We start from the raw sequence: 25808 nt of genomic DNA on the forward strand, positions 1-25808 counted from the left end.
GAGATAGGGTATAGTGGAGGTGGCGCTGATGTTTTGCAGCAGAGGCATCAAATCTAGTAGAATGCTCGTGCAAAACATGTGATTACTTAGTAGACAACGATCATCACCAATGTCCAACACATTTTTACAAATAATTCTTTACATGTGCTTATCAGTTTCTGGGTTGTGTTGACTTTGTCCTTGTTTTGCTAGCCATCTTCATAGGGACATGAGGAGTGACATGGGGTCCAAAGTCACACCAAGACAAGTTGGAGTGGGTCATACCCCACACTGTGCTGCTGATGCTCACCTTCTGTGTGTCTTTGGTCTTCCAGTCTTCTCAATGATAAGCAGTGACCACTGCCTCTGAGAGTTTGTCCTGAACTTCCTCAGGAGGAAATATTTCTCCATGAAACGTGCTGCACAATGGTGCAGTCTTCAGTGCCACTGCCACCCAACTCCAGTGACCCGGATTTGATCAAGGTCTTTCATGCTGTCTGTGTGAAATTTGCATGTTCTCCCTGTAACTTTGTAGGATTCATCTGGGAGCTTTAGTTTCCTCCCACATCTTGAAGTACTGCAGGTAAGTTAATCGATCACTGTAAATTACTCCCAGTGTAAGTGAGTGGTAGGAGAATCAGGCAGAGTCGTCAAATAATAAAGCATGGAACAGGCCTTTCAGTCTAAGCCACCTAAGCTAGTCCCCATTTGTCTGGGTCTGCCTATCCCTCTAAATCTTCCTACTCATGTACTTATCCAAACTCAGCAGGGTATAGCTTACATGAAATAACTGGGGGAATGGGTTTGATGGGATTACTCTGAGAACCGACATAGGGCCAATGTGATGAATGATCTACTTTTATGCCATAAGAAAATATGAGGGTATGACATTTCAGTTATTGTTCGGTATGGACTCAATTTTATTGGAGGTTTGTTATGTGGCTAGGGTAAAGCCCTCTGTCTGTGCAAACTAGTATAATTTCAATGGTGCAAAAATACTTGCAGCAAAAACAAAAAGAAACTGTAGGATGAGTTTAGCAGATCGGGAAGCACCTGTGCAGCAGAGAGATAGTTGATGTTTAGGGTCCAGGACCTGGATGTGCCCTAATACATTCACTATCTCTCTGCCTCCACAGACGCTGCCTGACCAGCAAAGTTACTCTAGGGGTTTGTTTTTTGCTCCAGATTGCAGAGTCTGTAGTCTTTTCTGCAAAATTGTTTGTCCAGCCTTGTGGAATTCTGGTGTGGAGGAACTGGAGGGAGTTGCTGCTTTGTTTTTTAGATGGGCATACAGCTAGCAGAGAATGATCCTTGTAAGTTTCAGAATTAGACCTCCAATCTAGATGGTGTTACAGGTTTATGATGGATCTTTCCAAACTTTGCTACCTCTAAAATTCTTCTCAAATCCATTGCCAAAGAGGGCTTGAAAACCTGGTCACTGTTGCTAATCATAGATCTGAATCCCACTTATTCTTGGAGATTGCTGTCGCAATGGGAAGATTTAATATTCCAGAGGTATTAGCATTCCAGAATTTCATAGGTTATTCATGAAAATCAGTAGGAGAGTACAGCTTCCCATTCTCATTCCAACATGTCGATCCATGACCTCCCCTTACACCAAGATGATGCCACCCTCGAGGTGGAGGACCAACTCCTTATATTCCGTCTGGGTAGCCGCAAGCTTGATGGCATGAATACTAATTACTCCTTCTAGTAAAGAAATTTCCCTCCCCCTCCCCTCTTCCTCAATTCCCCACTCTGAACTTTTACTGCTTCTCACCTGCCTATCACTTACCCGGGTCCCCTCCTCGTTCCATTTCTATTCTACTCTCCTATCAGAATCCATCTTCTCCAGCCCTTGACCTTTCCCACCCACTTGGCTTCACCTCTCATTTTCCAGCTAACGTCCTTCCCCTCCCCCCCACCATTTTATTCTGGTGTTTTGCCCCTCCCTTCTCCGTCCTGAAGAAGAGACTTGGCCCAAAACATTTCTGATTATTCATTTCCATAGATGCTGCTTGACTTACTGAGTTCCTCTACCATCTTGTGTGTGTTGCTTTGGACTTCCAACATTTGCAGACTTTCTTGTGTTCAGGAGAGTACAGCTTCTTGGCTGTGGATTAGCCTGTCAGGTAAGAGTGTGGAAAACATTACTGACTTCTATCATTGACCCGGGATGCATCAAGCTTCCAGAGCTTTATCTTACCAGCCTCTGGAACCCCTTGATTCCTAGCTGCTGGAAAATCTCTGATCTTACCTCCATGGAATTGTTTAAGACATTTCTGATACCTTCAGAGGTTACAGAGGTGGTTTTAGGCATGTTACCAGGCATGAGGGACCAATTACAAAAGAAGTTTGAAGATGTAAGAATTGCTTTTCCTGGAACTGAGAAGAAATGACCAAATTTTAAAGATGACTGGAGCTCCTGAGAAGGGCAAAAGGAAAGTGAGTCTCTCTGATATATTGGTCAATAATAATGAGAGGTCAACAATTTACAAGCATTGGCAAAGATGTAGTGAGAATAGCAGAATTTCTGAGACATTGTGGAAGCAAAATCAAGAGCCTTCTGGCTTAAAAATTAGTGGCACCTAACTCCATAAATTATTATAAAAGGGAGTTTGATATGTATTTGAAGAACTTAAAGGCTAAAACACAAACAAGGGATTATGGTCAAGTTTCAACTCATCTGTCAAAGAACCTGTGTAGGCACAACACTGATGACTCTGTCCTGAAAGTATCAGTAGGCCAGGCCTTGTTCCCAATAGGAAATCACCCATACTTGCTATGGGAAGCAGTCACTTAACTTTTCTAGATCTGTTCATAGCAGCTTCCACTCAAAGTCATCCCTATTAAAATGTCCAAAGCCCTAGATGATAGGAGTGTTTGTGCAAAGCAATGCCATCTTGTTGGAGAGGATGGTTACTAATGAAACTGTGGCAATAGGCTTTGATATCTCAATAGGCCACATGTTCAGACCTAGTCAACTATTAAACCTGTCAAAGATTATAAATGTCTCTGAATATCTCCAATATTCAAAAATCAATTAAACAATGACAACATTTAAGATATCATTCAAATTAAACATAAAACAATGCAAGCTGAGGCAGGTTATTAAAGAGTTGATAGCATTTAGGTAATACAACTAATAAACAGAGAATAGAGCTTTGTACTTTATATCTGCTCCTTTTTTATTGAAATGAAATGTGTCATTATTGTCAGTACATATCTAACCTGGCACTCGTTCAGTGAAGGTTTCCTCAGTGCAAGAACTGCTTACAAAGTCCTGATGAATTCAACTTTAGAGTACAGTTGGTGAAAATGCACAAGTAAATTCAAGACATCCATGTTTATTTAGGAATCCTGAATGCTGTAGTTTATTCATTGAACTTCCAGTTCAGTGGGCAAACACTGGCATTTCCCAGAAGGTTACAGCCCTATAAATATACGATACAATGAAGGCTCTTAGTCACTTGACATCAAGGAATGGCTGGGAGTATGAATACACAATTACTGGCTCAGACAATATTTCACCTGTGATACTGAAGAAATGTACTCCAGAGATACAGGTGAGAAATATAAAAATAGGAGCTTTCATTGATACATAAAAATTCACATAAGTACTTTAGTGTGCCAGAGATCTCAGGGCAATTAGGCACTTTGCAGAAGCCAACAAAAAGAAGCTAGGTTTGAATAGAACAACCATCGCAATAGTCAGCAAGATTTTTCAAAGAGCAAACTTGTAGTAATTGCAGACAGTTTCAAGAAACTTAAGGTTGTAATAGTAGATGATTTTAACATTCCATATCCTGGAAACCGGGTTTCTGGCACTGAGCATAGGTCTGCGGTGCAGAAGGAAAAGAGGGAGAAGAGGGGAGCAGTAGTGATAGGGGACTCAATAGTCAGGGGAACACACAGGAGATTCTGTGGATGTGAATGGGACACCCAAATGGTATGTTGCCTCCCAGGGTCAGGGACATTTCAAATTGCATCCACAGCATTTGGAGATAGAGGGAGAGCACTCAGATGCCGGTACATATTGGTGCAATGACATAGGAATGAAAAGCAAAGTGGTCCTGAAAAGAAGATTTTAGAGAGCTGGGTAGAAATCTGAGAAACAGGACCTCCTGGGTAGTAATTTCTGGATTGCTGCCTATGCCACGCACCAGTGAGGATAGAAACAGGATGTGTGGCTGAGAAGCTTGTGTAGAAAGCAGGCCTTCAAATTCTTGGATGATTGGGATCTCCTCTGGGGAAGGTATGACCTGTTCAAAAGTGACTGGTTACTCCTGAACCCAAGGGGGACCAATATTCTCGTGGGCAGGTTTGTTAGAGCTCTTGGGGGGGGGGGCGCGGTTTAAACTAATTTGGTGGGGGTGTGAGAACTGGAGTGAAGGGACTCAGAACAGGACAGTTGTTGAAAAAGCAAAGGAAGTCAGACTGTCAAGAAGGGCAGGCAGATGGTAGGACAAAATTGCAGCCAGCAGGGTGAGTATCAGTGCGTTATTGATGCAGAATACAAAAGGGTAGCAAATACAGTACTTAAAGTGTTATATCTCAATGCACGGAGTATAAGAAATAAAGTGGATGATCTTGTTGCAGTATTACAGATTGTCAGGTATGATGTTGCAACCATCACTGAATCGTGGTTGAAGAATGGTTGTAGTTGGGAGATGAATATCCAAGGTTACACTTTGTATCACAGGGATAGGAAGGTGATGGCATGACTCTGTTGGTAAAGAAATGGCATCAAAGCAGTAGAAATAGTATCAGAAGATTTTGAATCCCTGCGAGTTGAGTTAAGAAACTGCAAGGCTGAAAGGACACTGATGGCAGTTATATACAGGCCACCCAGCAGCAGCTGGGATGTGGGTCACAGGTACAACAGGAAATAGAAAAGGCATGTCAAAAGAGTAATGCTATGATAGTCATGGGAGATTTTAATATGCATGTCAATTGTGAAAATCAGGTTGGTAATGGATCTCAAGAGAGTGAGTTTGTTGAATGCCTCTGAGAAGGCTTTTTTGACCATTTTATCATTGAGCCTAGTAGGGGATCAGATACTATATACTGGATTGGGTGTTATGTAATGAACTGGAGGGGATAAGCAAACTTAATGTAAAAGAACACTTAGGAGGCAGTGATCACAATATGATTGAGTTCAATTTGAAATTTGATAGGGAGAACGTAAAGTCCGGTGCAGCAGTATTTTAGTGGAGGGAAGTCAAAGCTAATAGAAAAACAAAAGAGAGGGCATACAACAATACAAAAATTAGTGCTAAGACAAAGGATTGGGAAGCTTTTAAAAACTTACAGAGAGCAACTAAAAATCATTAGGAGGGACAAGATGCAATATGAAAGCAAGCTGGCAACCAATATCAAAGTGGATAGTAAACGCTTTTTAGCTTTCCCTGTTGGAATTCTTTGAGGATATTAAAAGCGGGATAGATAAAGGGGATGTAGTGGATGTTATATATTTGGACTTTCAGAAGGCCTTTGACAAGGTGCCACACATGAGGCTGCTTACCAGGTTAAGAGCCCATGGTATTACAGGGAAGTTACAGCATTGGCTGATTGGTAGGAGGCTGCGTGCGGGAACAAAAGGATCCTTTTCTAGTTGGCTGTCATTGACCAGTGGTGATCCGCAGTGGTCAATATTGGGACCACTTCTTTTTATGTTGTATATCAATGATTTAGATGACGGAATAAATTACTTTGTTGCCAAGGTTGCAGATGATATGAAGAATGGTGGAGGGATAGGGTGTATTGAGGAAACAGGTAAACTGCAGATTAGGAGAATGGGCAATAAAGTGGCAAATGAAATAATGTGTTGTAAACTGCATAGCTATGCACTTTGGTAATAGAAATAAATGTGCAGACTATTTTCTAAATGAGGAGAAAATCCAAAAATCTGAGATGCAAAGGGATTTGGGAGTCCTTGTGCAGAATACCCTAAAGGTTAACTTGCAGGTTGAGTTGGTGGTGAGGAAGGCAAATGCAATGTTAGCATTCATTTCAAGACATCTAGAATACAAGAGCAGGGATATGATGCTGAGGCTTTATAAGGTACTGGTGAGGCCTCATCCTGAGTATTGTGAACAGTTTTGGTTTCCTTATTGGTAAAGAAAGATGTGCTGGTATTGGAGAGGGTTCAAAGGAGGTTCACAAGGATGATTCCAGGAATGAAAGGGTTATCATACTAAGAATGTTTGATAGCTCTGGATCTGTACTCGTTGGAATTTAGGATGAGGGGGGATCTCATTGAAACCTTTCAAATGTTGAAAGGCTTAGAGAGTAGATGTGAAAAGGATGTTTTCCGTGGAGGGGGAGACTTGAACAAGAGGGTCACAGCCTCAAGATAGAGCAGCGTACATTTAAAACAGAGATGTGGAGAAATTTCTTTAGCCAAAGGGTGGTGAATTTGTGGAATTTGGGTGTATTTAAGGCAGAGTTTGATAGGTTCTTGATTGTACTCAGCATTGAAAGTTACAGGGAGAAACAAGGGAGTGGGGCTAAGGAGGAGGGAAAAGGATGGGTCGTGATTGAATGGCAGAGCAGACTCGATGAGCAAATGACCTAATTCTATCCAATGACTTAGGGTCTTATGGCCTTCCTAAAAGGGCAACATAGGTTAGAGTTCATCAAATGTGTTCTGGAAGTTTCCATTATATATACAATGCCTATAAAAACATTCAACCCCCACCCCCAGAAGTTTTCATGTTTTACTGTTTTACAACATTGAAACACAGTAGATTAAATTTGGTTTCTTTTGACACAGATCAATAGAAAAAGACTCTTTCATGTCAAAGTGAAAACTGCAAAGTGATCTAAATTAATTACAAATATAAAACACAAAATAATTGATTGTAGAAGTATTCACCCCCTTGAAGTTGGTATTTAGTAGATGTGCCTTTGGCAGCAATTACAGCCTTGAGCCTATGTGGATAGATCTCAATCAGCTTTGCATGTCTGGACATTGCAATTTTTCCCCATTCTTCTTGACAAAACTCTCAAGCCCTGTCAGATTGCATGGAGATTGTGAGTGAACAGCCCTTTTCAAGTCCAGCCACACATTCTCAATTGGATTGAGGTTGGGACTCTGACTTGGTCACTCCAGGAAGTTAACTTTGTTGTTTTTAAGCCACTCCTGTGTAGTGTTGGCTTTGTGCTTGAGGCCATTGCCTTTCTGGAAAACCAAGTTGCAGATCTCTTGCAGACTGCATCTGGTTTTCCTCCAGGATTTCCCTGGATGTAATTATCATAATTCCATCAGTTTCAAGATGATTATAAGGAAGAGAAAGTCTTCTCCTTGGATTAGGATTCTAAATTGGAGAAAGGGCAATGTTAGTCGTATCAGAACTTGGTCCAAACAAGCAGAGTCCACTGTCAAGAAGGCCCACCGGCTCCTTTACTCCCTGAGAAAGCTAACGAAATTTGGCCTGTCCCCTAAAACCCTCAGTAATTTTTATAGATGCACTGTAGAAAGCATTTTTCTAGGGTGCATCACGACCTGATATGGAAGTTGTCCTGTCCAAGACCGGAAGAAGCTGCGGAAGATCATGAACACAGCCCAGCACATCACACAAACCAATCTTCCATCCTTGGATTCACTTTACACTGCACGCTGTCGGAGCAGTGCTGGAAGGATAATCAAGGACGTGACCCACTCAGCCAACACACTTTTCGTCCCTCTTCCCTCCGGGAGAAGGCTCAGGAACTTGAAGACTCATATGGCCAGATATGGGAACAGCTTCCTTCCAACTGTGATAGGACTGCTGAACGGATCCTGCCCCGGATCTGGGCGGTACCCTCCAAATATCTGGACCTGTCTCTCGTTTTTTTTTCACTACCTTACTTTCCCTTTTCTGTTTTCTAATTTATGATTTACAATTTAAATTTTTAATATTTACTATAAATTTTTTACTCCAGGGAGCGCGAAGCACAGAATCAAATATCGCTGTGATGAATGTATGCTGTAGTATCAATTGTTTGGCGACAATAAAGTAAAGTAAAGTAAAGACCTGGCAAGTGTGGACTGGGACAAGTTGTTTTCTGGCAAAGGTATTCTTGGTAAGTTTGAGGCATTCAGTAGTGAAATTTTGAGAGTACAGACTTTATATGTTCCTGTCAGCATAAAAGACAAGGCTAACCGGTTTAGGGAATGCTGTTTTTTGAGAGATACTGAGGTCCTGATTAAGAAGAAAAAGAAGGTGTTTAGCAGGTATAGGCAACAAAGAGAAGCCAGAGGTGAATTAAATTTACCTAATTTTGAATGCCAAACAGCTAAACCTTCTTGACTAGCCTGTCATGTGGGACTTTGTCCAAGGCCTTATTATTGTCCATGGAGACAACTGCCTTTACATCATCAACTTTCCTGGTAACCACTCAAAAAACTCTATCAGATTGACCAGACACAACCTGCGATGGAAAAAGCCATGTTGACTATCCCTAATCAGTCCCTGTCTATCCAAATATTTACATATCTGGTCCCTTAAAATACCTTCTAATAACCTACCCACTGCTGACCTCAGGCTCACCAACCTACGATTTTCCATCTTATTCTTAGAGCCCTTCGTAAACAACGGAACAAGACTAGCTCTCTTCTAGCCCTCCAGCACCTCACGCATTGCTGAGAACATTTTGAATACCTCTAAGAGAGCCCCCTGCAATTTATGTTCTAGCCTCCCACAAAGTCCGAGGAGGCACCTTTTCAGGCCCTGGGGAGTCTAATTTGCCTCAAGATATCAAGTACTTCCTTTTCTGTAATCCATAGACGGACCATGACCTCACTGCTGTTTTGCATCAGTTCTATAGAATCTGTTTTCTTCTCTGGTATAAGCACAGATACAAAAAAAAACATATAAAGATTTCCCCATCTCTTTTGGCTCCAGGCATAGAAAACCATCTTGATTTCCAAGAGTACCAATTTTGTCCCTTGTTGTCCTTTTTCTCTTATTATATCTGTAGAAGCCCTTGGGATTCTCCTTCCTCTTGCATGTTAGGCAACCTCATACTATCTTTTGGGCCTCTTGCATTTCTTATGCTCCTCAAGCATCTCATTTGTTCCTTGCTGCTTCTTTGGAGATGCCAGAGGGTGGTAGTAAATGGTTGCCTCTCTGACAGGAGGCCTGTCGGCGGTAGTGTGCCACAGGTATCAGTGCTTGGTCCATTGTTATTTGTCATCTAGATCAGTGATCTGGAAGATAATGTGGTAAAATGGATCATCAAATTTTGGGATGACATCAAGATTGGAACTGTAGTGGACAACAAGGAAGACTATCAGAGATGCAGTGAATTGAATTTGCTTTATTTTTTACATCCTTCACATATATGAGGAATAAAAACTTTATGTTATGTCTCTATCTAAATGTGCAATGTGCAATCATAGTAATTTATAATAATTAATTATAAATAGAAGAGTCAATGTAATATATAGTACACTCAAATCAGCATGAAGAAGCTGTCCCGGAGCCTGTTGGTCCTGGCTTTTATGCTGCGGTACCATTTCCCAGATGGTAGCAGCTGGAATAAATTGTTGTTGGGGTGACTCGGGTCCCCAGTGATCCTATGGGCCCTTTTTACATACTTGTCCTTGCAAATGTCCTGATTCATGGGAAGTTCGTTACTACAGATGCGCTGTGCTGTCCACACCACTGGTGTGTACAGACCACGTGAGCTCCTCGGTGATGTGGATGCCAAGGAACTTAAAGCTGTTTACCCTCTCAACCCCAGATCCATTGATGTCAATATGGGTTAGCCCGTTTCCATTCCTCCTGTAATCCACAACCAGCTCCTTTGTTTTTGTGACATTGAGGGAGAGGTTGTTTTCTTGACACCACTGTGTCAGAGAGATGACTTCTTCCCTGTGGGCCACCTCATTATTGTTTGAGATAAGGTCAATCAATGTAGTGTTGTCAGCAAATATAATTAGCAGAATAGAGCTGTGGGTGGCGATACAGTCATGGGTATACAAGGAGTAAAGGAGGTGACTCAGTATGCAGCCCTGAGGTCCTCCTGTATTGAGATTCAAAGGGTTAGAGGTGAGGGAGACCACTCTTACAACCTGCTGGCTATCTGACAGGAAGTCCAGGATCCAACTGCACAAGGTAGGGTCAAGGCCGAGGTCTCTGAGCTTCTTGTAGAGCCTGGATGGAACTATGTTGTTGAATGCTGAACTGTAGTCCAAGAACAGCATTCTCACATAAGCATCCTTCTTCTCCAGATGTGTAAGGACGGTATGTAGAGCAGTGGCTATTGCATCATCTGTCGATCGGTTTTGTCAGTAGGCGAATTGTAGGGGCTTCAATTTTGGGTGGTAGCAAGCTGCAGATGTAATCCTTGACCAGCCTCTCAAAGTATTTGCTTATTATTGAGGTGAGTGTGGCAGGATGCCAGTCGCTCAGGTATGTTACCTTCATCTTTTTTGGTACAGGGCCAATGGCGGATAATTTGAAGCAAGAGGGCACTCTACACTGGAACAGGGAGAGATTAAAAATGTCAGTAAACACAGCTGCCAGTTGCGCTGTGCACATCCTGAGTACTCACCCTGGGATGCCGTCCTGTCCCGCAGCCTTACGACCGTCCACTCGTTGGAAGCATCTGCGTACCTCAGCCTCAGAGATGACCAGGTTGTCGTTTGTAGCAGTGGCTTTCCTTGGAGGCTCGGATTTAGCGACATTGAGCCGAGCATAGAAGTGATTGAGCTCATCCGGGAGAGAGGCTGCGATGTTGGCGGCACCACAACGTTTGATCCGAACCAAATGGAAAAATGGGCTGAAAAGTGGCATATGGAATTTAATGCAGACCAGTGTGAGTTGTTGCGCTCTGGAAGAACAGGTGAGGGTAGAACTTGTGGAGTGAATAGTAGGGCACTGAGCAGTCCGGTAGAATAGAGGAATCTGGAAGTACAGATACATAATTCCTTGAAAGTGGTGTCACAGGTAGACAGGATCATAAAAAGAGCTTTTGGCATGTTGGCCTTTATATTGAGTATTAAAGTTGAGATAATCTGTTGAAGTTGTATAAGATGTTGGGGAAGCCTAATTTGGAATATTGTGTGCAGTTCTGGTCACTTACCTACAGGAGAGATATTAATAATATTGAAAGGGTACAGAGAAATTTTACAAGTATATTGTCAGGGCTTGAGAACCTGTGTTATAACGAAAGGTTGGATAGATTAGGATTTACTTGTATTCCCTGGAGCATAGGAGGGGAGAATTGTTAGAAGTATACAAGTTTATGAGGTGCATTGATAGTGTAAATGCAAGCAGGCTTTTTCTCCTGAAGTTGGGTGAGACTAGAACTAGAGGTCTTGGCATTAAGGGTGAAAGTGGAAATGTTTAAGGAGAACATGATGCCAGGGTCAGGGATGTCTCTGATCACGTGCACAGCATTCTGAAGTGGGAGGGTGATCAGCCAGATGTCATGATACACATCGGTACCAATGACGTAGGAAGAAAGAGTGAGGAGGTCCTGGAGAGTGAGTATAGGGAGTTTGGTAAGAAGTTAAAAAGCATGTCCTCGAGGGTGGTAATCTCAGGATCGCCACCTGTGCCACGCGCCAGTGAGGGTAAGAATAGGATGCTCTGGCAGATGAACACATGGCTGAGGAACTGGTGTAGGGGGCACGGTTTCAGATTTCAGGATCATTGGGACCTCTTCTGGGGCAAGTGGGGCCTGTACAAGAGAGTTGGGTTACTACAAGGGGACCAATATCCTTGCAGGGAGGTTTGTTAATGCTATTGGGGAGGGTTTAAACTAGATTTGTAGTGGGGTGGGAACCAGAGTGCCAGAGCAGATAGTGGAGCGGTGGTGAAAATAAGTGATGTTAAAATTCATGCAGTCACAAATAGAAAAGTTGTGTGTGATGGTAATAATCTTCTGAGATGTGTCTATTTCAATGCAAGGAGTATTGTGGGGAAGGCTGACAAGCTGAGGGCAAGGATTGACACGTGGAATTACGACATTATAGCCATTAGTGAAATTTGGCTACAGGAGGGGCAGGACTGACAGCTTATTTTTCCAGGGTTCCGATGTTTCAGACATAATAGAGGCAGAGGAATGAAGGGTGGGGGGGGCGGTGTGGCTTTACTAGTCAGGGAAAATGTTACAGCAGTGCTCAGGCAGGGCAGATTTGAGGGCTTGTCTACCGAGGCCATATGGGTGGAGCTGAGAAACAGGAAAGGTATGACCACATTAGTGGGGTTGTATTATAGACAATAGTCAGCGAGAATTGGAGGAGCAAATCTGCAGAGAGACAGCAGACAACTGCAGGAAACATGAAGTTGTGATAGTAGGGAATCTTAATTTTCCATATATTGATTGGGACTCCCATACTATTAAAGGTCTAGACGGGTTAGAGTTTGTAAAAGGTGTTCAGAAAAGTTTTCTAAATCAATATATAGAGGTACCAACTAGAGAGGATGCAATATTAGATCTCCTGTTGAGAGTTAGGACAGGTGATGGAAGTGTGTGTAGGGGAACACTTTGGTTCCAATGATCATTAGTTGAAACACCATTAGTTCAATGGTGGGAGGGAGGAGAAGATGGCGGTGCAACGCAGCGCACGCAGCCGTTCCAAATGATATTGGTATGTGTTAACTAGGGGCCGTGCACAGTCCTGATTTGATGGAGACAGCTGTGAGAAGCACGGAGGAACACCTGGAGAAACTTCTGAAATGCCTGCTTTGCTGCCGCTGCTACTGTGCGATCGAGAATCTGCGGAGGGGAAGGCCCCAAATCCTCGGCTTTGCCTATTGTCTGTTGCCGGGGCCGGGGTTGAAGTGCTCGGCAGAGATGGTGCTCGGTGCTCGATGTCAGAGAGCTGGTCAGAGGTTCGGAGTTTTCGGACGGACTCGGAATCGGACTGTGGTTGGATGCTTCCAGGATGTTGCATCGGCAAATTTGCGGTGCTGGAGGTTCACCGTCTGCGTGAGATGATGGGACTTTCGAGAGACTTTGAGACTTTTTACCGTGCCCATTGTCTGTTCTTTATCAAATTACGGTATTGCCTTGCACTGTTGTAACTATATGTTATAATTATGAGGTTTTTGTTAGTTTTTCAGTCGGTTTGTCATGTGTTTCTGTGATATTATTCTGGAGAAACAGTGTATCATTTCTTAATGCATGTGTTACTAAATGACAATAAAAGAGGACTGCACGTCCTCATAATCTATAATCTATATAATCCTGGATGAAGAGAGATCTGGTGCTCGGGTTGAGGTTCTAAACTGGAAAAAGGCCAAATTTGACGAAATGAGAAAGGATCTAAAAAGCGTGGATTAGGACAGGTTGTTCTCTGGTAAAGACGTGACTGGTAAGTGGGAGGCCTTCAAAGGAGAAATTTTGAGATTGCAGAGTTTGTATGTTCCTGTCAGGATTAAAGGCAAAGTGAATAAGAATAAGGAACCTTAATTCTCAAGGGAAATTGGAACTCTGTTAAAGAAGAAGGGAGAGATGTATGACATGTATAGGAAACAGTGAGCAAATGAGGTGCTTGAGCAGTATAAAAAGTGCAAAAAATACTTAAGAAAGAAATCGGGTGGGCTAAAAGAAGACATGAGGTTGCTTTGGCAGTCAAGGTGAAGGATAATCCAAAGAGTTTCTACAGGTATATTAAGACCAAAAGGATAGTAAGGGATAAAATTGGTCCTCTTGAAGATCAGAGTGATCGGCTATGTATGGAATCAAAAGAAATGAGGGAGATGTTAAATGGTTTTTTTGCGTCTGTATTTTCGAAGGAAACTGGCATGGAGTCAATGGAAATAAGGCAAACAAGTAGTGAGGTCATGGAACCTATACAGATTGAAGAGAGGAGGTGCTTGCTATCTTGAGGCAAATCGGAGTCGATAAATCCCCAGGACCTGACAGGGTATTCCCTCGGACCCTGAAGGAGACTAGTGATGAAATTGCAGGGGCCCTGGCAGATATATTTAAAGTGTCAGTATCTAAGGGTGAGGTGCCGGGGGATTGGAGGACAGCTTATGTTGTTCCATTGTTTAAAAAAGGCTCTAAAATTAATCCGGGAAATTATAGGCCAGTAAATTTGACGTCGGTAGTAGGTAAATTATTGGAAGGGGTACGAAGAGATAGGATCTACAAGTATTTGGATAGGCAGGGACTTATTAGGGAGAGTCAATATGGCTTTGTGCGTGGTAGGTCATGTTTAACCAATCTATTAGAGTTTTTCAAGGACGTTACCAGGAACATGGATGAAGGGAAGGCAGTGGATATTGTCTACATGGACTTCAGTAAGGCCTTTGACAAGGTCCCGCATGGGAGGTTAGTTAGGAAGATTCAGTCGCTAGGTATACATGGTGAGGTAGTAAATTGGATTAGACATTGGCTGAATGGAAGAAGCCAGAGAGTGCTAGTAGAGGATTGCTTCTCTGAGCGGAGGCCTGTGACTAATGGTTTGCCACAGGGATCAGCGCTGGGTCCATTGTTATTTGTCATCTATATCAATGATCTGGATGATAATGTGGTAAATTGGATCAGCAAATTTGCTGATGATACAAAGATTGGAGATGTAGTGGACAGTGAAGAAGGTTTTCAAAGCTTGCAGAGGGATTTAGACCAGCTGGAATAATGGCCTGAAAAATGGCAGATGGAGGTTAATACAGGCAAGTGTGAGGTATTGCACTTTGGAAGGACAAGCCAAGGTAGAACATACAAGGTAAATGGTAGGGCACTGAGGAGTGCAGTAGAACAGAGGGATCTGGGAATACAGATACAAAATTCCCTAAAAGTGGCGTCACAGGGAGATAGGGCCATAAAGAGAGCTTTTGGTACATTGGCCTTTATAAATCAAAGTATTGCGTATAAGAGTTGGAATGTTATGGTGAGGTTGTATAAGGCATTGGGGAGGCCGAATTTGGAGTATTGTGTACAGTTTTGGTCACCAAATTACAGGAAGGATATTAATAAGGTTGAAAGAGTGCAGAGAAGGTTTACAAGGATGTTGCTGGGACTTGAGAAACTGTGCTACAGAGAAAGGTTGAATAGGTTAGGACTTTATTCCCTGGAGCGTAGAAGAATGAGGGGAGATTTGATAGAGGTATATAAAATTATGATGGGTATAGATAGTGAACGCAAGCAGGCTTTTTCCATTGAGGCTAGGGGAGAAAATAACCAGAGGACATGGGTTAAGGGTGAAGGGGGAAAAGTTTAAAGGGAACATGAGGGGGGGGGGCTTCTTCACACAGAGAGTGGTGGGAGTGTGGAATGAGCTGCCAGATGAAGTGGTAAATGCAGGCTCACTTTTAACATCTAAGAAAAACTTGGACAGGTACATGGATGAGAGGTGTATGGAGGGATATGGTCCAGGTGCAGGTCAGTGGGACTAGGCAGAAAAATGGTTTGGCACAGCCAAGAAGGGCCAAAAGGCCTGTTTCTGTGCTGTAATGTTCTATGATTCTATGGTTATGGTTTTATGAGGGAAAACTTCTTTACTCAGCGGGTGGTGAGAGTGTAGAATGAGCTGCCAGTGGAAGTGGTGGATGCATGTTCGACTCCAACACCTAAGAGAAGTTTAGATAGTTACAGGGATGGGTATGGAGGGCAGGCGTAGGTCGATGAGACTAGGCAAAATAATATTTAGGCATGGACTAGATGGACCAAAGAACATGCTTCTGTGCTGTGGTGTTCTATGACTTTATGATGCTTTGTCAGAGGACAACAATTCATACAGAATTAGTAGAGGACTGCAGTTCTTGATTAAATAAGACGATCTAGTAAATTAGCATTAGTAAAAAATAAGTACTGTTGAAATTAATACATCTCCAGAGCACGGAGACTTACATCCTTTGCTTCTGAAAGATGTGACTATGTTGAAAACAGATGCAATGGTTGTCAATCCCAAACTTCCATAGATTTTTGAAAGATTCTTACATATTAGAAGGTGACAATGTAATCACACTGTTTAAAAAGAAAGGAAGAGAAAAAATGGAAGGAGAATGCTGAAATCTATTCTTAAGGGAGACATAACAGGCCCTATGTTTTCTGAAATAAAATCAAGTTTGACAAATTGGTAAGGGATTTTTGAGGTTGTAGGTACTGAAATAGATTGAAGGCAAATTAATGGACATGGTACTTTTTTGGCTTTAAGGTACCTCAAGTGATTATGAAACAAAATTAGACAGCATGATTTTGGGGGTAATACAGTGTATCAGCACAGATTGAGGATTGTTAACTGACAGAAAGAGGGAGTAGGAAAAAAAAACAGTTGCATTTTGAGAATGTGTGACTAGTGGGGCTAAATGAAGGGGAAGCACATAGCAAATTGAATATAATTTGGGAAAAATTGGAGGCCATCTATTATGGTTAAACATATTGAATGTTGATAGTTTTTGAAATCGTGAGCATTGAAATTATTTAGTAGTCACATGGCTCTGGTCACTAAGCCACTGAAATTCAATCTGCAGTTACAGCCACGAATGACAAAATCAAAAGTTGTGCTATAGTATACTTCATTGCAAGAAAATTTGGGCATTAAGACAGATGTGCCTTGTTCCAGATGTTTGGGTCCTTGCTGAAACTGTTTCCAGAATACCATATACAGGACCAGTCTTGCAACTTAAGGAAGGATGTACTTGTAATTGACAGGGTGCTGCAAGGATTCATCAGATTGTTGCCTAATGATTGAAGACATTTTGTTGTATGAAGAGAGATTAAGTAGACAAGACATATATTCACTTAAGTTTACAAGAATGAGAGGTGATTTTATTGAAAGGTACAAAATTCCAGCATTTAAAAGGATAACTAGAGAGATTTTTTTTTCTGAATGGAGTGGTTAGAAAGTAATTACAGTCTCGATATAAGGATTTGGACATTCACTACAAACATAAGATGAAATTTCTTCAGCCATAATGCAGGGAATATTTGAAATACTCTACCCAAGTGGGATGTCGAGGCTGTCACTGAGGTCAATAGATTTCTAAATGGTAACAGAATGCAGGAATATAGGATTAGTGCCAAAGTGGAAGGTCAGCAAAGATCTCACTGAATAGTGAAACAACCACAAGGTGCCAAATGGCCCACATGGCTTGTAAATCTTCTGACATCAACTTTCAAACCAGTAACTATCAAGAGGAATATGGAAACAGGATGCAAGTGAACATCACAACCTTCAAGTCATCGTCCAAGTATCACACCACCTGAACTTGAAAATATATTACTAATCCTTCTTTGTCACAGGGTCCAAATCAGCAATATCAGAGCATTTTTATTAGGTACAGCAAAACCGTTAGAGTTAGAAACAGGTTTATTATCACTGGCATTTGTTGTGAGATGTGTTGTTCTGTTTCGGCAGTACAGCGCAAGACATAAAAACTTCAATGATAATACATAAAGTTTCAATAACATATGTATATCTAGTGTAATTACTTTGCATCTGTTTACATGGAAGACAGACACAATCTGACATCAGAGCAACAGTAGTTAGAAGAATGAGGAAGGGGGACTAAGTATTAGTCAACATATTAATGGCTACTTTATTAGGCAGAACTACACATCTGCCCATTAATGCAAATATCTAATCAGCCAGTTACGCGGCAGCAACTCAATACATAAGAGCATGTAGGTCAAGGGGTTCAGTTACCAAACATTAGAATGGGGAAAAAATGTGTCATAGTTATAGTCATAGTCATAGTCATACTTTATTAATCCTGGGGGAAATTGGTTTTCATTACAGTTGCTCCATAAATAATAAATAGTCATAGAACCATAAATAGTTAAATAGTAATATGTAAGTTATGCCAGTAAATTATGAAATAATTCCAGGACCAGCCTATTGGCTCAGGATGTCTGACCCTCCAAGGGAGGAGTTGTAAAGTTTGATGGCCACAGGCAGGAATGACTTCCTATGACGCTCTGTGCTGCATCTCGGAGGAATGAGTCTCTGGCTGAATGTACTCCTGTGCCCACCCAGTACATTATGTAGTGGATGGGAGACATTGACCAAGATGGCATGCAACTTAGACAGCATCCTCTTTTCAGACACCACCGTCAGAGAGTCCAGTCCCATCCCTACAATATCACTGGCCTTATGAATGAGTTTGTTGATTCTGTTGGTGTCTGCCACCATCAGCCTGCTGCCCCAGCACACAACAGCAAACATGATAGCACTGGCCACCACAGACTCGTAGAATATCCTCAGCATCGTCCGGCAGATGTTAAAAGACTTCAGTCTCCTCAGGAAATAGAGACGGCTCTGACCCTTCTTGTAGACAGCCTCAGTGTTCTTTGACCAGTCCAGTTTATTGTCTCAGTGATCTCAGTGAACGGCACTGTGGAATGATTGCTGGTGCCAGACTGGGTAGTTTGAGTATCTGACAAACTGCTGATCAACTGGGATTTTCACAACACACAACACTCTCTAGATTTTGCAAAGAATGGTGCGAAAAACAAAATGCACCCAGGGAGTGGTAGTTCTGTGGGTGAGAATGCCTTGTTAATTTGTGAGTTCAGAGGAGAATAGCCAGACAGCTTCAAGCAGATAGGAAGGTGACAGTAACTCAAGTAACTACACACTACAACAGTGGTGTGCAGAAGAGCATCTCTCAATGCACAGCACATCGAACATTGAAGTAGACAGGCTGCAGCTGTAAATGACCATGAACATACAGTCAATAGCCACTTTATTAGGTACAAGAGGTATCTAATAAAATGACCACTAAGTGTTTAGTACTGATAGCCTGAAGTCTGAAAGTACCAAGATCCTGCTAATTTACATAGTATAATTTTGACAGAAGAGGATTTAGATCTGTGGGTATCACCTTCCAACAATTCCTTACCGGATCGGTTCCTGTGAATTAGAAAGAAGCAAATGTGAGAGTGAGACATTAACGACCTACTGACCTATAGATGAAATCCATAATGAAGGATTAATCATTAAACTCCCTGGAAAAAAGTTAGGATTGTGCAGTGCCAGCATGGAATTATGAAAGCAAATTATATTAATGTGATCTATTGGAATTCTTTAAGAGGTGATTAGAATAATCAGTAAGAGGGAACCAGCAGTTGCAGCTTATTTGGATTTTCAAAGGGCATTTTATAAGGTCCTGTGGAGAAGACAAGTCAAGAAGATTGTTAGAGAATATGGAACTGGGAGTTATGTACTGATATAGATTGAGACTTGTCATTGGACAGAATGCTGAATAGGAATAAACAGATCCTTCACATCTCCCTTGACTTCTCTTTGTGATTTTTATAAATGACCTGGATGAGGAAGTGGACAGATGGGTTAGCAAGTTTTCTGATGACACAAAGGTTGGGGGTGTTGTGGATAGTGTGGAGGGATGTCAGATGTTACGGCAGGACATCAATAGGATGCAAAACTGGGTTGAGAAGTGGCAGATGGAATTCAACCCAGATAAGTGTGAGGTGGTTCATTTTGGTAGGTCAAATATGATGGCAGAATATAGTACTAATAGTAAGGCTCTTGGCAGTGTGGAGGATCAGAGGGATCTTGGGGTCCGAGTCCATTGGACAGTCAAGGCTGCTGTGCAGGTCAACTCTGTGGTTAAGAAGGCATATGAAGTATTGGCCTTCATCAACCGTGGGATTGAGTTCAAGAGCCGAAAGGTAATATTATAGCTATATCAGGCACTGGTCAGACCCCACTTGGAGTACTGTGCTCAGTTCTGGTCACCTCACTACAGGAAGGATGTAGAAACTATCGAAAGGGTGCAGAGGAGATTTACAAGGATGTTGCCTGTGTTGGGGAGCATGCCTTTTGAGAATAGGTTGAGTGAACTAGGCCTTTTCTCCTTGGCGCATCAGAGGATGAGAGGTGACCTGATAGAGGTGCATAAGATGATGAGAGGCATTGATCATGTGGATAAATCCGTGGCTTTTTCCCAGCGCTGAAATGGTTAACACAAGAGGGCACAGTTTTAAGGTGCTTGGAAGAAGGTACAGAGGAGATGTCAGGGGTAAGTTTTTTTATGCAGAGAGTGGTGAGTGCATGGCAATGGTGTTGGAGGCAGATACAATAGGGTCTTTTAAGAGACTCCTGGATAGTTACATGGAGCTTAGAAAAATAGAGGGCTATGGGTAATCCTAGGTAATTTCTAAAGTAAGTACATGTTCAGCACAGCTTTGTGGGCTGAAGGGCCTGTATTGTGCTGTAGGTTTTCTACGTTTCATGTTCTATAGTCTATTTTGGGTGTGTTGCTTTGGATTTCCAACATCAGCAGGTTTTCTTGCGATTGAGATCCTTTACATGTTGGCAGGCTGAGACCAGAGGTGTTACTGCAGTGATGAGTGTTTGGGCTCCAGATAAACATGACGTGTAGTATATCTATAAATTTTGTTAAAAGAACCAAATGTTATACTTCCAGGATTGCTGATAATATAAACATCTGTGGGTTTGTGACATAGAGGAGAATGTAAAGTGCTTTCAAGATAAGAACTTGATTGATGAAATAAAATTTGGAAAAATAGTCATTCTTCTGTATCCAAGAGAAAGAGGAAAGCTTGTTAAATCGTGAAAGGTTTGGTAATGTTTGTTCAATGGGAGCTAGGTGCACTTGTACACAAGTTGCTGAAAGCCAACAATGCAGAAGCAACATTTGAAGAAGAGAACAAGTGGGTTTGCAGAACTCTAGCAAATGAGAATACGGGAGTAAGAAACACTTTAAATTGTATAAAGCCTTGGTGAGCTTGTTATGGTTTTAGTTCCATTACATCAGCTGCCAAATGAAGAGTCTAAAATTAAGCAGCACAGTTTGAAAGTAAAAGGTTGCCATTTAGGAAGGAAATGAGAAGATAAACCCTTGAAATTCTCCATCCTGCATGCCTGTGGAGGCTCTGTCATTGTGTTTTGTCAAAACACAATTCAACAGATTTCTAGAAAATGGTGATGAGGTAGATCAGCTATGATCTCAATGAATGGCAGAAAATGATTGATGCAAGACAGAATCTGTGTCTGCTCCTATTTCTTAAGTCTTGTACATTTCTGGATGTGGAAGAAAATCAAGCAATCAGCTTTTCATCATCTTGTTAAGTGCTGTTATTTTAGAGGTAGCAGCTATTAGCCTAGCCTGAAACATCCATCCCAAAAATACTTTTTTAAATAAATTCTACAGAAGTATTCTGACAAAAGCTACAGATTGGAGTGTAAGAAATCAGGCAGGAAGTTATTGCATCTGTGACATCAGCCCAGGACAGCGGGCCTGTAATAGGCTTGTAGAGCAGAGTGCTTCAGCTGTGCATGGAGCCCAACAGCCTCAGGTTATGCTGTGATATCAATAATTTGACCTGCTTCCCTTTGGGTGCACAAAACAGCAATGCCACCTGATTTCTTGTCACATACATGGCAGCTGCAGTATCGTGGACAGCAGCCAGATTTATTTCATGATTAAAGCAGCAGGCAACAAATGAAATTATTGGCCTACAAGGGCATATTAAGTATTTAATCAACAGGGTTCTACAGCTTTATCTGCAGTGCTTTTGCTGGTTGTTAACGAGTTGCTAAGGAATCACTGCGTTGATCTCTTTTTGTCTTTAAGCTTCCACACTTCGCGCTCTGGACACCACTTCATTCCACTTCAGCACCAGCAGATATATATTCAGTGTTTGTTCATTAGCACTTTGAAATCCCTAAAAACTTGCAACCTCGTCTGCCTTTCAACAGTCTTCCAAATGCTTTGATTCTTAATTTGGTTTCTAGACTTTCCCTCTCTTTCTCCCAGCTACTCATTTGGCTGGAATCCAAAGTATTCGTATGAAAACAGGGTCCAGATGCATTTCAAACCACACAGTGTACCACATAAATACAATTTGTTGACTTCCACACTTTAAGGTATTTCGGGGAGAAAATTCAATATGTTCATTTCAATGAGAAATGACCGATGACATTGGCCAAGCACCTGCCCCAAATTCAGACTGACATTCACCAAATTTGATTGAATCAAGCCAACCACAAAAGTTATTTAGGCACCATGCTAGTCTGAGCCTTGGGGTTTATGTAAGAATCAATACAGTTTGGTGCCTGGGGAGTGGGACAACATTGAAGGTTGGTGAGCTGAGTTTGCAATTATCCACTACAATAAGGAAGGAAATTATCAAAATGTGTTCGGGCTAATTTTTGAACATTTTCCCATAAAATCCATTGGTGAGGTGTCAAAATATAGGCAGAGCACAAGCCATACCCTTTCCAAGACCAATATTTGGGTGATCTATGTTTGTTGATGCAATTTCCATGTACAAACCTTTTAATCCTTGTTTAAATCAAATGTCTTAAATAACTGAAATATCCCGAATATATAAAATGTTCTGAATTCCATTTTGGTACCCTGTAAATTTTCTCAGGACTTTGAACATGGAAGATCACAGTGATTCTCTCGAATTAGCATGATAAATTTGAAACTTCTGATTTCTGCACTGGTCGTTTTCTCTTTCTTCTGATAGTATTCATCTGGACCTCCACATGTGCTCTTCAGCTGCAAGTCTACACATACTACATTTCTGAAAGCTTTGAAAACCAAATAAGACAATATTAACTAACTTACCAACTTGAAAAAAATAATTGCATTTATTTAACACATTTCACAATTCTAGGACAAAAAGAAAAGCAGAAGCCAATTTACACACAACAAAGTTCCACATTAGAATAACTGAATTTGGACAAGGAACTGAAAACAAGAGATAAATTGCAAAATCATTTTACTCTTGGAAGAGCCATTAGTGAATCTTGATTGCAGAGATACTCTGATAATCATCCTTAAGGCTTAAGGAGAGTCACTACCACTGTTTGTTTAGCAGGTTGGGCAACCTTTATATACATTCTGTCAAAACTTAAACCACAATTGACCCCTATGCAAATCAACATTTTTTTGAAATTCATGACCGTGATAACTTGTTGCAGAGGCCATTTTAGCTTTATGCATATTTTGAAATAATGTTAAGACAGATGCTCTAATTATGTCATGCTTGTGGAACAGTACATATTGGAAGCAATTTTCAGCAGATATACTTACTTGATTTTGTTGGATGCCACCAACTGAACAGATGGTCCAGCACCAAAACTGAGTCTATTTCATTCTTGTGCGTGTGTGTGTGTGTGCTTACTGTGCTCACCAAGCCCCAGCATTCCTCCAGTACCCTACCTAAGATTTTTTTGCATGCAAGTTCCATTGTGAGCTAATTGTGTGGAGTGCACACAAGAATATCTTCATTGAACTCTCCTGTTTTTGGCTCAAGTCCTTGCTCACTGCTTCACTCGCAATCAGCACTAACTATTCAGGCAGCCCATGTATGTCCTGTTCAGAATATGATGGAAACCTCCTTTAGATACACCATCAAATAAAACTTAATTGCCTCTGGCTTTCTCATGGTGCTCACCAAGACCCAGTTTAGGTTTCACCAGGATTAATAGACACCAGCCCTCACCACAGGCTTGGTCAAAACATGAACCCAAGAGCTACATTCCGCATCAAGGCAACACTTGACCAAGTTTGGCATCAAGAAACCCTGATAAAGGCCTTGGTCAAGAGCCATCAAAAGGAAAGCATTCCTGTGTCTGGAGTCTCAACTCGCACAAAAAAGTTGTTGGAGATGAGTGATCCAATTAATGACTACCTTTTCTGTTTGGCTACAAGTGACTAGTGGTGTTCTGCAAGGGTTGGTGTTGGGGAAACAGCTTCTTTTGATGTTATTTGTCAATGGTTTGGATGACAGAATTGATGGCTTTGTGGCCAAGTATGCAGATGGTACAAGGATAGGTAGAGAGGCAGGTAGTGTTGAGACAGAGTAAACTATTCACAAAACCATGCAACATTTATCCTTCAATCACTATCACTAAAAAATAGGTTATTTAGTCATTTCAGCAGTGCTAATTACAGGATCCTGTTGTGCTTGTTTGTCTACTATATTTTGATCTTAAAATTTTGACCATACAGTGAAGATATTTCATAAATTGTAACGTGTTCTGGGATCTAGGCACTGAGGCTATAGAAATATGAGATTTTCTTATGTTTTCCTTTCTGCTTTGACGTGCTTTTCTCCTAGATGTGATCAGGATGTAATTATGCTCTCAGGATCTCAAAAACTGATGGAAAACATATAAAATTGAAGATGCTAGAATCTGAGACAATAGCAGAAAATCCTGGAAGAACTTATCCAGTCAGGCAGCATCTGTGTGTCACAACCACGGATTCGGCAGCGCAGTAGATACGGCAATTGCACTTGTGAATTTGCACGGGTCAGGTAATTATTATTTAATCGTGATAGTACAGGTCCACAATCCCTTATCCAAAATCCTCGGGCCCAGTTGCATTTTGGAATTCAGAATTTTTCGGATTTCAGAAAATTGATAATTATATTGATAATTAACCTGTTTCTGTGCTGGTGGACTTTAGGACCCGGGGGAGCTCCGGACCTACGCACATCCTCCCATATACTTTAAGTCATCTCTAGATTACTTATAATACCTAATACAACGTAAGTGCTATGTAAGTGGTTGTTATACTGCATTGTTTAGGGAATAATGATGAGAAAAAAAGTCTGTACCTGCACAAACAATGAGTGCTGGAGAGAGAATTCTGGGTTTTCCCGATCCGTGCTCTTTTACAAATACTTTTACAGTTTATTTATAGAGTAATATACTGATAAATGAAATAGTGGGATAATCATAGACCATAAATACTCTAGTACATTTTATTTCCAACAAAAACATTCAATAAATCATAAAACTATACAGCTTCAAACGAACCAAATCAAACACATGGTAAATGACTTATTGGAATAAATGTAGAACATAAATATTCTAGGACATGTACAGGTTCAAACTAATCTAAGTACATACAGATACCTCTAGCTAAGTTTCATTACGTCTGGCAAACAAAGCTAAATACTCTTCAGGTACCTGATGGGTCAGGAACAGGATTTTCAAGTTACGAAGCAGTACTACGACAGACGGCGTTTTTAAAGACTTCTTCAAGTGTCATCTGTCTCATTAGCATAGGTTTATGTCTAAGCAATCTCTCTTTAACTGAGTAAACTGCCATAATCTCTTGCTCACTGATAAATGAACTTTGTTCAAGGCCAGCAATGAACTCGAATTGAGTGATGTCAGCTGTTGGCACGCCAAACAAGCCTTGTTGCGACATGCTCCACACTCCACGAAAAAACTTTGTTTTTCAATTTTCAGAATTTCAGATAAGGGATTGTGGATCTGTATTAACTCCATTCTTGTCATCGTAGTGCTGGTCGAGACTTGGACAGAGCACAGCAAACCTTCGCTGCTGTTTTGCATTCAGCCTTCCCTGAGATATTGGGGCTTTCAAAATCAACTGACTCTGAAGACTAGCGGTATTCTTTTAACGTTTAGATGTTCTTTTCAGCTGCAGTGTAGACTTCGTTTTCCTTTTGAGAGTTTTAGTTCACGCCCTGTTTGGCCTAGCATTTATTGTTTTGTTTTCCCTTTAACACTGTTCCTACTAAGGTATTGTGATCTATCGACCTGCTTCAGTGTCTCTCACTCTGCACTTGGGCCAGATCTGAATCGTAGTGACAGGAGGTCTCGAACACAAAGATGGACCCAGCGGAGAGAGAGCAGTTGAACCTGGCCGTGAGATTCATTGGTCAGGTAGTAGATAAGCTACAGGCAATGGAATCTGTTCTCAGTGAAGTTACGGAGGCAATGAGGCAGATAATCTCGTGCGGACAAGCCCAGCCTCACTTGGAGGAACAGGTACCATCCCTAGCCACAACTGGTCGACAGCTCACCATGGACAATCGGACTCAGGTGTCTGCGATTTCCGCACTCATGGCCGCTGTCCACGAACTTACTGTGAACAGCCAGCATCAGCTGACAGCCACTAACGTTCTCG

The 25808-nt window shown here is 41.5% G+C and overlaps 1 long non-coding RNA gene across 1 annotated transcript in view; it reads right to left on the reverse strand.

Moving 5' to 3' along the window:
• Positions 1–24972, reverse strand: part of LOC134354283 (uncharacterized) — a 48859-nt gene extending 23887 nt beyond the window's left edge. Inside the window, exon 1 of the long non-coding RNA XR_010019760.1 lies at positions 24842–24972. This is a non-coding gene — a long non-coding RNA (uncharacterized LOC134354283). The remainder of the gene's footprint in view (positions 1–24841) is intronic.
• Positions 24973–25808: the final 836 nt, after the last annotated feature.

The sequence above is a fragment of the Mobula hypostoma genome, chromosome 11, assembly GCF_963921235.1.
Source record: "Mobula hypostoma chromosome 11, sMobHyp1.1, whole genome shotgun sequence".
Taxonomy (NCBI): Eukaryota; Metazoa; Chordata; class Chondrichthyes; order Myliobatiformes; family Myliobatidae; genus Mobula; species Mobula hypostoma.